An 18,836-nucleotide genomic window follows, 5' to 3' on the forward strand; every position below is an offset into this window, starting at 1 on the left:
ACTCCCTGCTCTGGAAATCAAACCCAAGAAACCTGTGTCCTCGTCCACAGGTCCTGCCTGCTCAGTCTCCCAGAGCCCCCCCACACACACACATTGCCCCCCGCTCTTCCCACACCTCCTTGAGTGCTGGACGTGGCCACACACCTCTTCCCCCAGAACTTCACATGCTGGTTCCTTCTCATTGTGCAGAACTTGGCTCAAACATTAACTATCCCCCAACAGAGCTGGCATGAGAGGATGGGCTTTGGGTAAAGCCTATGTTAGCTTCTTCCTCCCATAAAATCCTAAATGGCTCACTCTCAAAGGCACATCCAAATAAACTCCCAACTTAAGAAAACACCATTTTGAGACAGACCCCATAGCCCTGCTTTCCAACCAAATACCCCTCCAGACCTTTCCAGATAAAATTCAGCTTTCACCCCTGACCTTCCACTGTAAACATCTGTCATCCTTTTACAGAACTAACATTATGGGAAATCCTTAACTTTGTGTTTACCTGTTTCTTGGTTGTCTCTCCAACGATACTATAAGGTCCATGTTGGCAGAGGTCTTGACTGTCTCATTCAGGCCCGCATTCTAGAACATAGCAGGTGCTCTGCAAACATCTGTTGAATAAGTGCATTGACCATCATTTTGCCAGGCCCACAGCCAAGGCCTCCTTATACAGAGATAATTGTATCCATCACCAACACCTCTGAGTTGTTCAAGACCATCTGAAGGAGAAGGGAAGGAAAGAGCAATAAGGGAACTAATGTTTACTGAATGCTAGACACTTTGCAAACATGATCTCATTCAGTCCTCATAATAGTTGCAAGAAATAAATATCAGACACCCTGCTGGCAGCCCCATCCCATTCTCCTGGCTCCCACCAGCCACATACACCCCCAAGGCCTCTCTGTCAGTTATTGCCCTCCCTGTCCCTCTCCCCAGGCAGCCCAACCCCTCTATGTTCTGCTCCCACAGTTCCTGCCCACCTCATGGGTCCCCCAGTGACAAGAGCAGCAAAAAAGGAGCCCCCCTCGAAAGAAACAACTAGAAATGCAGCCATGGTGAGAAGCTTCTGTCCATCAGGGCACCCCTGGGGCCCGGTGGGGTACAGACAACCGTTTACAATTTTGTGATCACAAAGACAATGTAGGAAAAAAATGTTCTGATATCAATGTCAAAAGAAAGAAAAGGTTGTATCTACCCATGTCAGCATGATGGGAGCAAACAGACAGGAGCTAGAAGGTGCTGGAGAAAAGCGAAAAATCGCGGTTTGGAGTGACGGAGTGGTAGAACTATACTATGAGTAGTTTTTCTCATTAAGTTTTATTCTTGCTTAAATGCTAGTCTTAAAAAGAAAATATTAGGAAGGAGAGAGAAAAGAAAGGGAGAGAGGAGAGGGAATGGGGAGGGAGGGAAGGAGGGAGAAGGAGAGGGAGGGAAGAGAAGAAGTAGGGTAGAGGGGGAGAGGGGAGGAGGGGAGGGGACACAAAAGTGAATCCCCAGCCTATTTTTCCCAGAATCTGACTGCTGTCCACAGAGAAGGAGAGCCAGAGCAGCCCTTGCCACCAGGGGGAAGAGAGGTCCTGGTAGCCAAAGAGAGAGGCAGAGCCAAAAGGATGGGAAAGAGACAGGTGTCTAACCATGTCACCTATCCCCCAAGCGTCAACCATGATGACATCACTCTCAATCTGACCCTTAGAGGGGCTCAGCCTTCTGCCCTCACCATAGAACGAGCCTCCCAGCTCTCCCGCCTCTCCCGCATGCATGCGGTCCTCAGCTCAGTCCACACTTTACCCTTCCATTCCCTGTTTCCTGTTCCCTTTCTCCTTCAAAAGCCAACTCAAAACTCTCCACTAAAAACAACAACAACAACTTTCTTCTTCTTAGAAGCATTTCTGGATTACCTTTCACTCTGTGACTCTTCAGGGACTTGTCAAATGTTTGTCTTCCTCATATAGAATGCAACAAAACTTCAATATTTGAAAAGAACATGGGCTTTAAATCCCAGCTCTGCCACTGCCCAGCGGTGTAATCTTGGTCAAGTCGCTTAACCTCTTTGAGCCTCAGTGTCTGAAATCATCAAATGGAAATACTGATACCCCTCACAGGGCTCGTCTAAAAGGTCAGTGAGATAATATATACGCAAATATCCCTGAGAGGGCTGGGCAGATAGGAAGTAGTCAATAAATTGTAGTTCTTACTATAATGTGTGGCATAAAATTCTGTGAAAGCAGTCGTGCATTTGCACTCTGAATTGCATCACCTTGATAAGAAGGAGATGTGAAACTCGCTAAGGAAGAAAACTGTCCCATTTAAGTCTTATGTCTCTCCCTAACCCCATCCCTATTCTCCTCAGAGCATGCAACCCATAGTTAGCAAAGGGTCAGGTGGCCAGACTCGTAGGTTGTTGAAGTTCAGTCTTAAGACTCATCCCACCAGAGCTGGACTGCTGGTCCACCCAGCAGTTGGGGCCAGCTCAGGACTAAGGAGGAGCTGGGGAGAAGGGTGGGCTCTAGGTGAAATAGGAGACTGGAGACTCTGTTCCCTGGGAGTCAGTGCCTTGGATCACCAGGCCTCACGTGCCTACCCTGCCCTCCTGCACCAGGAACCTGCAGCCAGCAGAAGCTGAGACCATATTTTCTCCTAGAAGGGTCTGGAAACCAGCCCCCTGCACTCCCAACCGTCTCCCCATAAATGTCCCTGCGATGCTCTCCATTTTAAAGGCTCTTGCCAACCAGATAAGCTAGGTTAATATTAATAATAATGATGACTACCATTTATTAAGGGCCAACAATATGCCATATTATTTATAAGTGTTATTGATTTTTAAATGTTCATTGAATAACAATACATATATTTTCCCTTTTTTATTAACCAAAGACACATGTAAGGGGCAGCCAGAGCTCTCGGTCAGCATGAAACAGCATCCATGAGTGCAAGGAACTGCTCTACCTCCAGCCCAAAGCTAGAACATGTCAAGTGTGGGTGCCCAAGGCAACCTTAACAAGCAGAGAGCGGGAGATCTTGTAAGCAGCCACCTGAAAACACTGGAACTTACTACAGGTCCCTCTTCCCGAGGAGACTCCCTTGGAAGACCTCAAGTAGGGAACTGCTGAGCTCATCCAGTCATTTCATCTTGCAAATACTATGCTCCCATCCAGAGATGACAAGAGTCCTAGTTAAGATCACACAGCTGGTTTCAGAAGCTGGCCTCCTAACCTCAGCACCCTGCTCTGGGCTAGAAAGCTCAGCGGGTGGTGGTTAAGACAGTCTGAGAAGTTGCCATGCTCCACCCCTCTTGTTGGGAGTCCTTGAAGCCCCACCCCTGCGTCTCTACGCATGTGCTCCCACCCCTCCCCTCTGCTCCTGGGGCTCTCTTTGACCCTGGATGCCTCTTCCTATGGGCCCTGAGCATAGTTTCCAGAATGCACTGGCTGGGTTGGAGTGCCCACAAATGCAATCCGACATAAAACAGTCTAACCAGGAATTTAGGTATAAGGAAATGTCAAACATCAAAGTACCTCCCCCCAAATTGTTTTATGAGCCCTTGCTTTACCAGCATAGATGCCTTCCTAATTAGCCCTCTTCCTGTGCCCTTGTTTCTAGCAGAAAGGGTGGGTCAAATGGGGCTGCTTATAATATATACATATTACTTACAAAATAGAGATGTGTGTGTGTGTGTGTGTGTGAAATGAATGGAAACAAAGAAACTTACTTGCTAAAGATTAGGCCTTCCCTCACCAACAGTGCATTCTCAGAACATGCTTCATGGCTAATGAATTTTTATACATCATTGTTATCTGCACATCTATATTACTGGAGAAGTCTTAAAGATGCAAATAGAGTTTGCTCAAGACATACCATTACCAGGTTCTCCGACACCAAACATTTTACCGTGTCTTTAAAACCAGGCCTCAGGTTTGCAGATTTGCACCCTAGGAACCTGCCCTCCCCTTCTTGAAATTCAAACATTTACTGGTTGTGCAGTGATCAGTGGAGCAAAGTCCAAGCTGTCCTGGTGGGGTGAGGGTCTGCTGGCTACATTGTTTTGAAAATGGAACTGTTGCCAACCCAAAGCGTTCAGAGACTCCACTGTGTGCTTTGTCGCCTTCCAAGAGACACCCAGGGACTCGAAAGTTTATTCCAATTACAACGGCCATGCTTCAACCCCCTAAGAACTCTTCCGGAAGTGTGCTGGAACATGTCACACACTCTTTCGAAAACCCCCCGTGATAGAGAAGTTTCTTGCTTCTGAGGAAGATCTGAGTTTCGGAAAGAGTGGAAAGTCCTTTTGAGTCAAGTCTGTTGAATAAGGTGAGTGATCTGGCTGGGAGAAGCCATTTGGAACAAGAGTGAGGTCTGGATATAAAATCACAAAACTGCTTTGATTTGTCTATGACAGGGCATGTGTGTGAATATGTGATTTGCACACTAACTCATAGAGGTCGTTCTGAAAGGGACGCTCTTCGAAGATCAGGAGTCAGTACGGGGTGGTGGGAGGAACGGCATATCCGTTTGAGGTCCTTCTTCGGAGTGGTCAACTGTTATTTAGAGATGCCCAGAAAACTGTATAAACCAGGTATGAGATCATCACCTTGGAACCCACTTGGTGACCGAAAGCAGAGATCCCATCAGAGCCTGGAGTGGAACCCACTCCGAGGCCAGGCCTTGGGCTACACACAGGTTTCCATGTCCCCTCAGGGGGCAAGGCTGGGAGGGGGCCGGGCGCCCCCCTCCCCACCCCTTCCCCAGCCTGCTGGCTTGTGGGCTCTGTTCTAAATGACACAGCTAATTAAGGAGAGTCCTACCGCAGCTCTGGGCTGGAACTGCCCGAGCAGGCCAGCCTTCCTTGTGCCACAGCTTCCAGAAGCATCCATATTTCAGGGGTTAACAGCTTATCTGTAAATAAAATAAAATATCCTCTGGGCTGCAGCCAGGTAGCCAGGCCCTGCCTTTGGCCTGAATGTGATTAGGAAGTCGTCAGGATGGAGGCAGGGAGAGGGTGAGGGGGTCAGCGGGAGGAGGGTTCAAAAGGAGATTTTTAAGACCTCTGAGGAGGGACTTTGGTGATTGATTTCCAAGAGGGGTTACACACCACACACACACACACACACACACACACACACGCTCTACCTCCCTAGCCCCCCACTTTTGAAATTAAGAGACAAAACCTCATATAATAAATTAACTGCTTACTGCTCAAGGCCCCAGAGAAGAAACAGGAGAGCAGGGGCACCAGAGAGGCCTTGGACTTGGAAAGGAAATTGGACGAGGGTACAGGGGGCAGCGGGGGGTGGGGGGGAGGGTAGTTGTCAGGTTCTGCCCCATTTGTGGTCAGATCTCGTAGGTGACACAGAGAAGGACACAGCAAGCTAGCAGGGACCCTGTCTACAGAAACAGGCTGGAAGGGAGGCAAGGTGAGACCACAGGGGCGTCTCCTTGAAAACAGTCCATGCAAAGCAGTTCCTTTGATGAAACATGGCTATTGTTTTAAGCCCCCACCGAGCTATTTGCTTGGGCTTCACTGTCATTTTATTTTCTAGACCCATTTTGTGTTGAAGCCCTGTGCGTCTTCTTCAAGGGAGACACGAGCCCTGACACCGCCACATAGACCCCATCAGATCCGACTTCAGCAAGAAGCCATTGGGCTCTTGAGAATGAACTCAGTAAGAGGCAAACTCGTCATTATTCCAGTAACGGTCAAATAGGCAACTGTCTCCACCCCTTTCCTGCGAACCTCAAACCCTTCAAAGGCAAAAGGTTGCTTAATAATAACAATAATAATAATAAGGCGACTTCCCTGAGGTGTAACACATGCTCACACAGCCAAGAAGCAGCAGTCACAGCGGCTTATGTTTTGTTTTCATTTCCCCCAATACTCTCGTCATGTGAGCAGGTGGTATTTTTACGTCTATCTTATATGTCTATCTATTTAGCCTCTTTAATAAGCTTGGAATAATAATGCATATGGGTTACATTAAGGGCTTGAAAATTTTTCTCACATCCAGCAACACAAGAAATTGTTCCCACTATATCTCACTTGTCTGCTTGTCTGCTCCCTTGTGAGCATTCCAGACACCTTTCCTTTCTTTGCCCCAATTTCAGCATGTGGTGAAGGCATTAGCCAGGGTCACATTATTTTCCGGTTCCAGTTAGGTGAGGAAGAACAGTTGACTGTACTTTTGAAAGTGCAGTCAGCTTTGGAAATTACGGTCTTTCTTTCTTTCTTTCTTTTTCCACAGACGGTCCATCTGTCAGAAGCCTATCATTTCTTAGGCCTACGTAGGACTCTTAAAAGCCAACATCTTTAACAATTGTTTTCCTACACGTCGGCGACAAAGAACAAAAACAAAGCGGCACACCCACACAGACACACAACTCAGGCGCTGCTAATTCTATCACCTTCAAAATATTTCTAACAAATGATTCCTCCATCCAGAGGGGCAAAGGAAAAGTTCCCCAGGGCAAGGGCTTGTCGAAAATTGAAATCTATGTGGGACTTTCCTGCTTCCATGAAAAGATTTCTAAGATAGGCGCAGAAAATGAACTTCCGATGATTGTCTCCACAACATGAATGTGTATCTTCTGTGGGGAGAAAATCTGTAACCTCATCAAGGAGTAGAATTCAAATAAATTTTCATTGTCCCACTGCACAAAGCTAAGCTTAGACGAATCCTAATTTGTTATTCATTCTTCTTGTTTCATTCATAATTTGATGCTAAACGTGGTGACACAGCAGTGTCCCACAAATTCGATGGCCTCTGCCCTCATCTATAAGTCTTGTAGCCACACAGGTTTGGCTTTTATACTAAAAAAATGTTTTTAAGCTTACAGAGGTGCAGCATAAATGGAGACTGAGGACGTTCCTTTTTCTATGCCCAGTGAGCCAACGTTAATTTCCCTCTAAAATCACTTTTTACTTTTTTTTTTTTTTTGCTTTTTTTTTCCACTTTGATTTTCCATTCAGGCTAACTGGGCTCTGCAGTGTTTCCCGAATTTGAAGCAAAAATTCATCCTGACGAATGCTTTCGGTTTAAAACTAATGTTTGCCCCAACTGGGTAGCTACCGCAGATATCAAAAGGCTTTCGGAAAATATTCCACAACCTGATTTTTAATTTCCTGCATCATCAGCTACTTTTATGATAATATTTAATCTACTGAAACAAAACCAGCCTGGGGGGCGGGGAGAAGAAAACAACAACAAGGAAGAGAAGGAGAATTTATTTTTAACATCCCGCTCTCAAGTAAGGTGGCTAGTGAGAATCGAAACAGTTTCACCTACAGGGACTAGTTCTCTGTCTCCCTCTTTTTCCTTTCTCAATTTTTGCCTTCTTTCCATTTATTTCTTTCCTCTCCTTTTTTTTTTTTTCCTCCCGGTGGCTGAGCGAATCATGTCCAAGATTATATTTCACTATATACAGCTAATGGGTCCCGATAAGCAAAAGGCTTCAAGAAAGAAACTAACACCCCCGACCAAAATTTGAAAAAAGACATTGCAGAGTTATGAATTGTATAAATAAAAATAGTCAACTGTGGCCCAGATGTGCCAGACCCCAAACTGAAAAGATATCCGGTGAGTGCGTCACCTCAAGAGGTCAAGTTTGGAAAATTTGGCTCAGGTGCCCCAAGGGCCAGGCCACAGTGGTGATAGTGTCATTATCTGTTAAGTCAGGGAAAATCGGGAAGAGAGATAGATAATAAAATGCCTCAAAATTCAGGGGGCTCCTTTAACTCGGGCACCTCAAACTTTTTATTCCAGAGCCCCTTGTTTTAGAGATGACTCAGACAAGAGAGAAATCTGAGGGTTTTGTGGGTCTCTATTTTCCTACGTCTGTTACACCAGATTTCCTAGGAATGAAGCACTCCAGCGAGAGACAGTTAAGCCTAGCACAGTGCAGAGGAAAGCATTCCTGAGAAACCGTGCCCTAAAGAGGCAACTGAGCCAAGCCAATGGCCCCCTCCCTTAAAGGAACTGCTCCCAACCATAAGGTGAGCCCCCCCCCCCGGAGGAACCTTTATGGTTGTAAGCACTGGCCTGGATCTGGCAGCTCAAAGCCATTAGAATGGGCCCTTCTTGAGTGGGAAGACATTTCTGGAAGTTTTGCTTGTGTCTTTGGGAGAAAATGGTCCCTTCCAGGAGCACTGTGCTGGTGAATCCTTGTTCAGCAAAGTAGGAAATGTCACTGGAGCATGAGCCGTGACAACGGGGTGTTCGTGCCCGCACATACCCCGTCCTCTGCCAAGCAGCTGCTGCAGCTGCAAATTGCAAGGCGAGCTCCAGAAGATGAAAAGAGGCCAAGAGACCCGCAGTCACAGTGGCCGCGGCCATGGACCGCTGGGAGAGAAAGTTCAGGTTCTGGTAAGGATGTTTCCCTGGAAATGAAGGGGAAGTTTCCTTTAAGCTCCGTAATTAGCTTGTTGGAAAGCTCTCTGATTCACTTCTCCACGCTAACTCTTCCTATCATGAATTTTGCATCATTCTATGCACAATAATGCACATAAAATTAAATAAACAATTTAATTAATTTAATTAAAATTAAATATTAAACATATTGTGTATAAGGAACCTGCGCTTTTGATTTAATTGGGCGGGAGTACCCAAAGCAGTTTGGGTAACAGCAGAAAATAATTAAAACCAACAAGTACGTTAGCCTCTGGGTACAAGAAATAGTTGGGAGCCTCCTCTTGAGAAAGGTTTATTTAATTAAAATTAAACTAATCTTTGGAAAACATTTGATAAGCATTTCATAATACAAATCATAATCCAAAAAATGAGGCTCAGCCTGCCTATCCACAATGCAGGAAAATCATGTTAAATAATTTATCTCTGGCAGCAGCTACTTTTTTTTACACACGCAGTCATTCAATACACAACATGTTTGCCAGGTTCGAATTCTGGGTAACATCCGCGTCTTCAGAATCTAGAAACACATTAGCAAAGTGCACTAACGCATACTATGTCCATAGTGAGAATGGTGGAGACCCGATGCTTGATTTCAAACTGGGTGTGGATTTCAGAGCCGACCAGCCCCATCGAAAAATATTTTCATGAATTTATTTAAAGAGGAAGAGGCAAATGTTTTGACAAGTCAATATCTTCGTCTGAGTGCTAATAGAGCCGCAAAATACAGAAGGAGCGGGGTCCCTCAGTCATCCTTAGGTACATTCAGTCCACAAGACAGAGGTTTAGTGCTTCATACCAGGAGAGGAAGACCGTTTATATTCCCACTTGTTTCCTTCCTCCAATCGGTGTGGCTAGACCTGTTACCCAGTTGCACAGCGTCGGATAAGATTAGACACAGACCACAAAAGAAAGACAGCAACCAGGCCCATGCGCCTGGCTCCCCGGGAACTATTCCCAGGCCCTGACCTGCCAGAACCCGCAGACATCCATCCACTGTCTTTACCAAACTAAGGCCCATTTTGACACCTCTGGCCTGAGCACAAAAATCATCAAAATCTGCTTTGCGGACCAATTCCAAAGTTACTGAACACTTATGTTTCAGCTAACAAGCACTTTTAGGCATAACTCTGAGCCTAAATCATGTAAATTCCAATTGTCCATCCCTTAAACATCCGGCACCCCTAAAGGAGGAAAATCAAAGTTAGACCATCCATTTGCCCAAATACTCTCCACTTTGATTTCAGTATATAGAATAACTGAGTCTTTCAGAGGAGTTAAGATATTTCCTTATATTCTAATAATTCATAGTGGATAAAGCAATTACATTAACCTCAAAGACCTGCTAGTATGTAACACTGCTTTTTGTTTTATCTTTAGAGCAAAAGATTTTCTCTACCTATCCTGACACCAAATCAAATTCTTTGATGATCATATGTATTCTGAAAATCATTGCTGCAGATTAAACATACCCACAGGTGTCACGCACGTAGAAAAATCTGAATCAAAGCTTAGTCCTGCCTATAGCAAGGTTATTTTGCACTGTCTTTGCACTGTGCTCTGTGAAGAAAGCTATGAAAATGTACAACATGCTATTTTATAAGCAGTAATTCATAATGGCAACTAATAATTATTCCTATAATATCAAGCACTCCTCAAAAAACTCAGCTAAGCTTTTAACCACTTCTCTGTTGGGCTGAACTTTTCTTTGATCAGAAGAACAAAGTACCTTTGGAGACTTCCAGTTGGGCCCAGAGACACAGCGATCCAAAGGGTGGCCTGCCTATCCCCAGACTTAACTTAAAACATACACACACACACAAAACAAAACAAAAAACCCACAAACCTGGAGATTTGGCAAAGCTAAGAAGGATGCAAGCAAACGATCCTAAAGCAATCTCCAGCTCAATTAACTCTTTCACGTAATTATTAGAAAAGGGTGTTTAACCCTCTAAGAAACGCCCAGCAAAGAGCCTGGTGCTGCCCTGGCTTCCTCCGGACAGGAACACAGCTGCAGAAGGGCTTCCCCTCTGCCATCCAGGGCCTGTCAGTGGTGCCCTTCATTTGCATGTCAATCCTTTTACATGATTAATATGTATTTATTGACCAGGAGGCCTTCCCAACCTAGGACAAAGGAAGACCGGCAGTCCCCTTTTATAGGGCAGCCATAACTTTCCTAGCAGGACGGACAATTGTGCACAGAAATAATTCTCTCCTACGTAGAAAGTTCCCACCATTCAGACACATGTTGTGATAGAAAGAAAATAGTCCAAATCCAGTGCCCAAAGCTCAAAGGCTGCCTCCACTCCTTTCCCCATAAAGCCATTCGGCGGCCTTTCCTACTACTTTGGCTGGGGAGGAAGGACAGGCACTTGGGAGACAAACGTGACCTGTGGCCCCAGGAGTCTGGTGGGCTCCTCCCCCTCATGAAGGCCCAGGAGGCTGAGGCCTGCCCCAAGTTACCTGAAGGGAAGGACCTGCCTTCTTCGGACACCGAACGAAGCTTCATCCAAAACATCCCATGATTTGACTCCTCATGAATCTTTTATCCACTCAAACACACGTCACATTTCCCAGATCGACACGTGCAGTTTTATTTATTAAATGGCAAACTCCATTTTTTAAAAAAAAGATCAGCTTTCTCTCTACCATTAAAGATTCCCAGAAATCCTCTCCTCCTGTAATCTCTTCACTCCCTCCCACCCGGGAAAATAGATAAAGAAGAGCCGAGATGATTAAACAATGGCATAAACTTCCATTTCCACTCTGTCGTCTGCCTGTCAGAACGTCAGGGAAGACACTCTAGGTAAGTCTGGAAACACCGCAGGAATTGGGATGACTCTTCAGTCCTGATGCCGAAGATAAGGAGTCAGGTCATCTGAGGGGGCCGATTTTGTCTTGATCCTGGGTGGTTCTGGAACTTACCCTGATCCTTGGCGTCCCACCTCTGTGCATATTAAATCCTCGGCCCCGCAGAGAGGCCAACAGCTCACTGTCTAGGATTCCCAAGGAAAAGTTCACACAGCCTTCTCTTTTATAAGGTCCTTAACTACAGAAATTAATACAGGAAAAAAAAAAAGGGACTTTCCTTGAGGTTGAAGTAGTTCAAATACAGCCTCCACGTAGGTCCCCTAACCTCTTGGAGGAAACACACACACACTTTTCAAGGGCCTAGGGTTTGAGTTCCAAACCTGAACACCAAGGAGACGTGAGTCATCTTTTGGCTCAAAGGCCAGCTCTGAATTCCTCCCCCTGGGATTCAACATCCTCCAATTATATGAAAAGTATTCACTTGGGGTAAATTTACTTGATTTCCAAAGGGAACTAATTCCGGGGTGTCAGTCCCCACCCCAGTCTGTCCCCTACCTATACCCTATTAAACCCCGGGAAGTTAGGGCCACAAGGTACGTTTGATCGGAAGACTGACCACAGACCAGCTCTTCACCCGCAGCCCCGTCTAGGCAAGGGGAGGAAAGCAGTTTAAAGAACCACGATGCTGTCTGTTCCACTTCAACCAACTCTTATTTCACTGTGTCATTTTTATTCAAACTGGTTTATGTGTATAGACCACACCTAAAAGAATCCCAGAAAGAGCCCCAGAATTCCAAGAATGTATATTCCAAGGGCTGGGCCTGCAACAGTGAACTCAGGGAGGCAAAGTAGAAAATGGCCCCAGTAAGATGTTTCAAATTTCTGTCCCAGTGTTGCCCAATCGGAAATGCGATGCTTACGATGGAGAAGGTATTTGTTTTGGTAATAACTCTGGGGAACATTACCCCAAAATAGACCCGGAGCCACTTCGGGGATGCCCCTCTGGCTTTATCTATTTCATGTGACAACCAGAATGCAAGTCACCCTGCATTCCAGCCCTAACTGCCCTATTCCAAACCCAAAGCCTAAAGCTCTTTGACCCTGCTCCGTACAACCACAATTCCCAGAAAAATCCATCCAAAATGGTAGCACAGGGATCGACCACATCCAGGAACAAATACAAGGATAAGAAGGAAAAGCACCCAGGAAAAGCAAACATAACCTCTAAATTCTGTAAATTGGTGGTATATTCTACTATCCTAAACAGATTTGATGTGGGAGAAGTAGGGAAGCATTTTTTTTTTTTTTCCTGAAGCTACCGACATCGTAAACTAAGGTAGGCTCCCCTAAACATGACTTTGTTTTCTATTTCACAGGTTGTAAGTTCAGCCAAGTTAACCAACCAAAAAAAGGTCCCAGAGGCATTGTCTCTGCCATTCCTGAAGTTAAGAGATGGACTCTGGTTCTGTTTACAATATTCCAAACACCCAGCGATAGCCTTCAGGAACCCATTCCGCTAATGTGAAAACCTGGGCTATATTGCACACCAAAACGAGTGCCTAGAACATGTGGAATCCATCCCTGCTGGTGCCCAATTCAGTGCATCAGGGGCACTTGGTGTAGGCCAGGTTGAGCGAATGAATAATTGATCAGGGCCCAACAGAAGGTTTTCCCTCTTATACTTGTCATTGTGAGACTCCATCGTCTGTTTGCGAAGGAGTACCTTTTGTTTTAAGTCTTCAGCTTTCTGACCACCAACTCAGGCATTTTTCTGCAGTGGGGAGAAAAGCCAAAACCACACAAAAAGCCCTCTGGGTTTGAAAGAAGGGTTGCAGAGTCCTGAGCACCTCAACTCTCACGTCGGCCCCCTCCTCATCTAATTTTGCAGGCCATTAATCCAGAATGGGCAGTAGAGCATTTCGGTATTTGCTTTCACATTAAAGTGACTGAGTAATTCATGAAAGTTGGCAACCGTTCGTGCAAGTAGCAAGCCCTCTTTCCTCCTTTCCCCACTCAGTGTGGCGTGTTCACATACCCTTCATGGGGCTCCCCTGGCCCCCCTAGGGAGCTTCACCTTCCCTTTCTGCACATAACCTTCGTAGGCCCTGTGGGGTGACCATGCTCTCAAAACCCACTTAGACTGCCCACTGCCACTGAGGACCTGTGTGGTATAAGAGCCATCATCTGTTAAGGGCAGAAAAAACACCTACAGAGGCCTGAATCCCAGGCAAGCTACATAGACGAGTCACCAGCTTTATAATAAGGAAAAGTACATTTTGTTTTCCAGCCTGGTCCACTGACACTGGAGGGCAGTTCCCACTCTCACACTTCAGTAGCCTAGCTTCCTAAAAACAAAAACAAAAACAAAAAACAAGCCCTTCTAAAACAAAAGCAGCACTTTCACTTTCCTTGCAACCTGTGAGCTGGGAAAGGTGACAGAAGGAAGGGCGGAGGGACCCTCCTGGTTATCCACAGGCACCCCCCACAAACTCAAACAATAGCTTTTGTGTCAGAGAGGCCTCCCAGCGTGGGCTAGCTGGAATGTTGGAGATGCCACTGTGTTGGAGTTAATAATATATTGTCACAAAGGAATTTCAGCCTGAACTCGGGAAATTCTCCTTCCAGGAGCTTCTACTTTTCCCTCTTCAAACTTTCCTGCTCTGTCTCAAAAGACTAAGAACTCACTGTCGTTTTTCTCCTGGAGGCTTTCTCCTTGCTTCCTTCCAACTGTCTCCCTCCACCCCCACCGTGGGAAATGAGCAAAGAAGCCCTGATGAGGAAGGAGACAACCATGGGTCACTCAGTGCGTTTTGTATAATCCAAGGTTAAGAGGCTCCAGATCCATTTCCAAAGTGACCCACCCTTTCCAGAAAGGACTGCACGCTCTTGGGCCTGCATTATGTACTCCAAAATAAAACCGGACAGAGAGCTGTCACTATGAACACAGACACTTGGCCGAGCATGGAGAAGGTCACAAAGGCTGGTGTAGGGTTGGAATGGGAACGGGAAATGAGGTCAGGAAACGGCACATAGGTCTCCTTGTTCCCTCCTGCAATGTACCCCGAGTCCCTCTGTCGAAAGGAAATGGAGGGGAAACCCGGGAGGTGAGGATAACCAGTATCTCCGAATCACGCATAAATTCCATACTTCAGGGAGCCTCAGGGTAGCACACTGGGCAACCCCAACGTACACACACAAACACACACACATAGACACACACTCTTCCCTGGTCCCTAATTTCTCAGCTCTCAAGTCAGGGGTTTGTAGTTAGGTCCTTATCCCATCCAGAGGGAGACCACAGCCACAGACCCAGCAAAGGAGTTCTTCCCTTCCCCAGGTAAGCCCACTGCAGGGGCTTTCCCCAACACCGGTCTCACAGCCAAATGAGCTTGTGAACACGGAGACGGCTGAGGATCCGAGACAAGGAGCTTGCTCGCTCGGTTTTTCCGGGGCCGTGTTTGCCATTTGCGGGAATAAATGAAGCATCGGTAATCTCCATAAAAGAGCTTTCACGCTTCATTCTCTGAAACTAAGTTGGGGCTTAGACGGAAAAGAAAAAAGGGACTTTTAATTTAAAGTAATGATCATCAACGCTCTGGCTCTAGAGGGTCTCTAAGGGAGAAAGGAGTCCCCCACCCCACCCCAGGAAAATGGAGGGAGGACCATGCAGTGCCTGGCCAGGCCCATCTTGCTTTGCATGGATTGGTGGGCCAAATTCAAATGCAGGCAGCTCTCCTAGGAGGAGGGCAGTGGTACAAACAGCTCTCCCTGGGGTGACTGAGGGAGTGCGGAAGCCAGGCTGGGGAAGAGGTGGAAACTTGCCCTGTGCCCAGGAATCACAGCCATCTCCGTGTCTTCTCTGCCCCAACAACATCCCTGCTTACTTTCACTTGGTGGCTGCTTCTGTTTGGGGCCAAAGTTTGCAGGCAGGGTGCACAACGCACAGTGCCTCCTTTCCCCACACCGCATCCCCAGGTCCTGCCAGGTAGGAGAGCCACAAAAGTTTTATTCCCCAAAGTGAACCTCGCTTACTTTAGCTGAATGAAACTGGCCTCGGGGAGACTGTATCCTTCAAATTCTCCCCTCCCCCAACACTCACCCAGCACCGTGGGCCCCTCACTTCCCTGCCTCTGACAAATCACCACACACTAGATATGCCCCGCCAATGACTTCCACCCCGTGAGGGCATTTCAGACAATAAATAAGGAACTGGAGGCCTGATGCCAGTGGAACTGGGTGCAGCCGTCCTCTCTGGGGTATCTACCTTCCGATTCCCCTAGCTTCTGCCTAAGGAGGAGACGCTACTGGGTCAGAGCCCAAGGTGAGGAGCACCTTCCGCGGGGGCTGGAGGTCGATCTGCAGGGGGCACAGGCTTGGAAAAGCGAGAAAATTGTGGAAGGAGGCGTCCCAGCTAGGCCTAGGCCTCTTGTGCGCGCCCTCCTTGCCCGACCGCGCCCTTCTGGAAGCTCCGCAAGGCCTGGGCGGAGAAGACGCAGAGCGAGGGTAATTCGGCGCCGCTGGTTTTAAAGAAATTCCAAGTAAACAGTGAACCAGAGCGGGAAACCGCAGCTGTGGATAGGGAAGTGACTTGGCCAAATTATCTCCAGAAGAGGAGCGGGAAGGTGGGCAAACGTCTGGGCCCCGAAGTTGCTAGCTTTTACCAAGGGAAGAGGTAGCAGGGGATTGGGCAGCTACTAGCAACTTTTCCTCGGCCCTAAAAATGATCCCGCCTGGGGGATTTCGGAAGACGCTCACCTAGTCCGGGAAAATTCAGCTGGCGGCCCTTCTGGGGCCAGGGCCGCCCCAAGCACGCACCGCGGAGGCAGGCGCCGGAGCCCTCTGACGCCTGGGCCTTCGGGCAGGCCAAGGGCGCGCAAGGCGCTGAGCCGGCGGGTCCAGGCAGGGAGCCGAGCCAGCGAGGGCTGGACTCCCCGTGGTGTGTGTGAGCGCGAGCGCGCCTCGTCTAACCGTTCAGGACAAGTTGAAGCAACAAAAATGAAGTCGATCTTCCAGCCTGGAGGTCCATCCCCCCTCTTCCCTGTTTGACCCCAGGCCCGGCCGCTCAGAGCCGGGGCGTCTGCCTCCAAGATTGCACAGCCGATGCGCATTGCTGCCAGGGGAGGGGGGCGGGAGCCTGGAGTCAAGGAGGAGCAGGGGGTGAAAGGAGAACATTGCGGGGAGGAGGGCAGCGTGGCCGCCTCCAAGGTCAGCGCTGGTCCCTGGAGCCGGCTGGGAGAACACAGGAAGGTCGGAACGCGCCGGCCTCCCTCGGAGCAGCAGGGAGCAAACTTGAGAGCTGGGCCGGGTGAAAGAGGAGACGGAAGGCGGGGAGCCCAAGGGACGCCCGGGCACACACGCAGCGGGGGCTGGAGAGGTTGGCCGCAGGAGGGTGGCCTCCGGAGCGCAAAACGGAAACCTTGGAGCAGAGGACGTGGAGGAACTCAGGGGCTGGGAAAACCATAGAAGATGACAGGAACGCGAACCCGGCCTAAACACAAATCGAAACTGCACAAAGAACAGTCGCTTAGGAGAACCTGGCGGGGGGGGGGGGGGGGGGGGGATGGCGGGGAGGGGAGAGGCTGCGGCAGGAGCGCGGGTCCTGTCGCCTGCACGGAGGTCGGGCGCGAGGACGTGACCGCAGTGGCAGTGGCCCTTCCCTTCGCGTATCCAACGAGCGGAGGCTCAGGAGCCGCGGCCCGAGCTGGGCGAGCAGAATTGGGGTTTCGCGGTGCCTGGGGGAAAGTAGAGCCCCAGATTCGTTCCCGTCTCCAACATCCCACTCGACAGAGGGGACTCGGGCGGCGGTCGGGGCCTGTTGCCTGGGCTGCCCTGACCGGAAGTGCATCTGGGAGGCTCCCTCGGCTCCAGGCTGCAGGCCGCTCAGCCAGGCTGGAGCAAGGCCAAAGTCGCTGGGCCAAGGCGGCCTGCTTCTGCCCCCAACCGCCTGGGCACAGGTGGGAGAGGAATGAGGGGAGGCAGACACTGCTGATGGCGGAGGGCGGGGTCCTTGACTGGGGAAAAGACAGAAGCCGCCCCCCTCAACCTAATCTGAGACCCGGGTGGAGTGGGGTTCAAGAGCAGGAGAGCCCGAGTTGAGCCCTGATTTAAGAGGTTGTGGTGGGGGGTGGGGGAGTGCAGGATGGGGAGGTGGGGGTTGAAGATCACTTCTACTTGAGATTTCCAAAGACAGGCACTAGCCCAGAACCCAAGCCTGTGCCCTTCCCTACCTTGTGCCAAAGTCTCCGTATGGTAGAGACAATACTGCTAGGTGCCAAGGCGGATCAGTCTGTAGTCTAAGGACGCATTGTTACAGTGTAAGTTTTCATGTGGTTCTGTGTGACCTTGGCAAGATGACCCTGGACCTCACCTTTCTTATCTGTAAAATGGGGATGATACTATCCAACTCAAAGAAACATATGAGGTTGAATGCAGTAAATTATGCCAAATAGCTAGCAGTTTGAGCTAGCAATAAATGATTAGTTGTTAATTTTAAATTTCTGTAAGTGTCCTCTTCTGAACTGCCTCCATCCTGTCCAATGGACAAGTCTTGCTCATGGAAGTGAAGGAGAGTGGACAGGGTTGATTTCTGAGACTTGCTTTGTTTTCTTCAGCATCTAATTACCTTCAGCTTGGAGTCATGGAAACTATTAATGGCGGCGGCTTCCCCCCAGCCTGTGCAGGCTGCCAAGCGGCAGCAGACCTTTATCGGTCAAGTTTCCCATTGTGTCGGCTTTATCAAACGGCAGAACTGGGAGTCTTTCTGCCTGCATTGGTTGGTCTCTGTCGGGGCCCCAGCCTACTCTTGCAGCCATTGTGGCCAAATTTTAAATACCTGCGGGTCCCTCTCTTCCTGGGACTCCTTCCATCTTGGCCGCAGGGGTCTCCTTCCCCTCTGCGCTGTAATTGTGTTCCTCGGGCACCTGCTGTATAGACTTCAGGCCTCAGGGAGGAGGAGGGCACCCTCCAGTGCACATGCATGCATGGTGGCAGGGGGTAGGGGGCAGGAAGAATCTGCCGGGGAATGTTAGCCCCTAAAAGCCTGAGTGAGTTTTATCCCATCCCCAGCAAAGTTGAGGAGGGGGGATGCTCTCGCTCACCACCTCCCTACCCCCTCCGCCCATCCCTCCCCACCACCCCATTTTCCTACCACCCCACCTCCTTCCTACCATAGTCAGTTCTCTTTTCAGGATAAGATGTGTGTGCCTACGCACCCACAGTAAATCCCGGCTTTTCCACTGACTTGCCTATACCAGAGGCTTCCATTACTGTGATCCGAAATCTTCCCAAATGTCCCCAAAGCAACCCACCCAGCTATCTGTGCTGAGAATCCCTGAGGTCCACCTCCAGAGTGACAGCTCTGGCTGGAAAGCCTGCACTTAGAAGCAAATCCAAGGAGCCCACTGTAATGACCCAGGACTTACCAAGCTCTCTGAGAACTCTGTTTTTAGGAACTTTGTCCCCTCCTGCCGCAGGCCTGCTATTCCTCCAAGAGATCCACTTGGGAAGGTGCAGGGTACACTGTTTAAGGCCAGACAGAGCTGTACTTGTATGTCTTGTGTCTGAGCTTAGAGTCACCTGGACCCAGCTGCCTCCTGGGAGAGGGAAGGGGCTATCCCATCACGCCTCTGGCTACCC

General features: G+C 48.7%; 1 long non-coding RNA gene across 3 annotated transcripts in view; it reads right to left on the minus strand.

The window, feature by feature from the left end:
* The window catches only part of LOC125095462 (uncharacterized), a 50,205-nt gene extending 33,966 nt beyond the window's left edge, over positions 1-16,239 (minus strand). For 2 of the 3 annotated variants that reach the window (XR_007125901.1, XR_007125902.1), the window contains exons 1-2: positions 15,957-16,239; positions 497-713 (exon numbers count right to left, since the gene is read on the minus strand). This is a non-coding gene — a long non-coding RNA (uncharacterized LOC125095462). Of the gene's footprint in view, positions 1-496; positions 714-4,796; positions 4,888-15,956 lie in introns of all 3 variants that reach the window. The other variant, XR_007125903.1, reaches the window with a different exon arrangement.
* Between the last annotated feature and the right edge of the window lie 2,597 nt (positions 16,240-18,836).

The sequence above is a fragment of the Lutra lutra genome, chromosome 3 (genome assembly GCF_902655055.1).
Source record: "Lutra lutra chromosome 3, mLutLut1.2, whole genome shotgun sequence".
NCBI classification, from domain to species: Eukaryota; Metazoa; Chordata; class Mammalia; order Carnivora; family Mustelidae; genus Lutra; species Lutra lutra.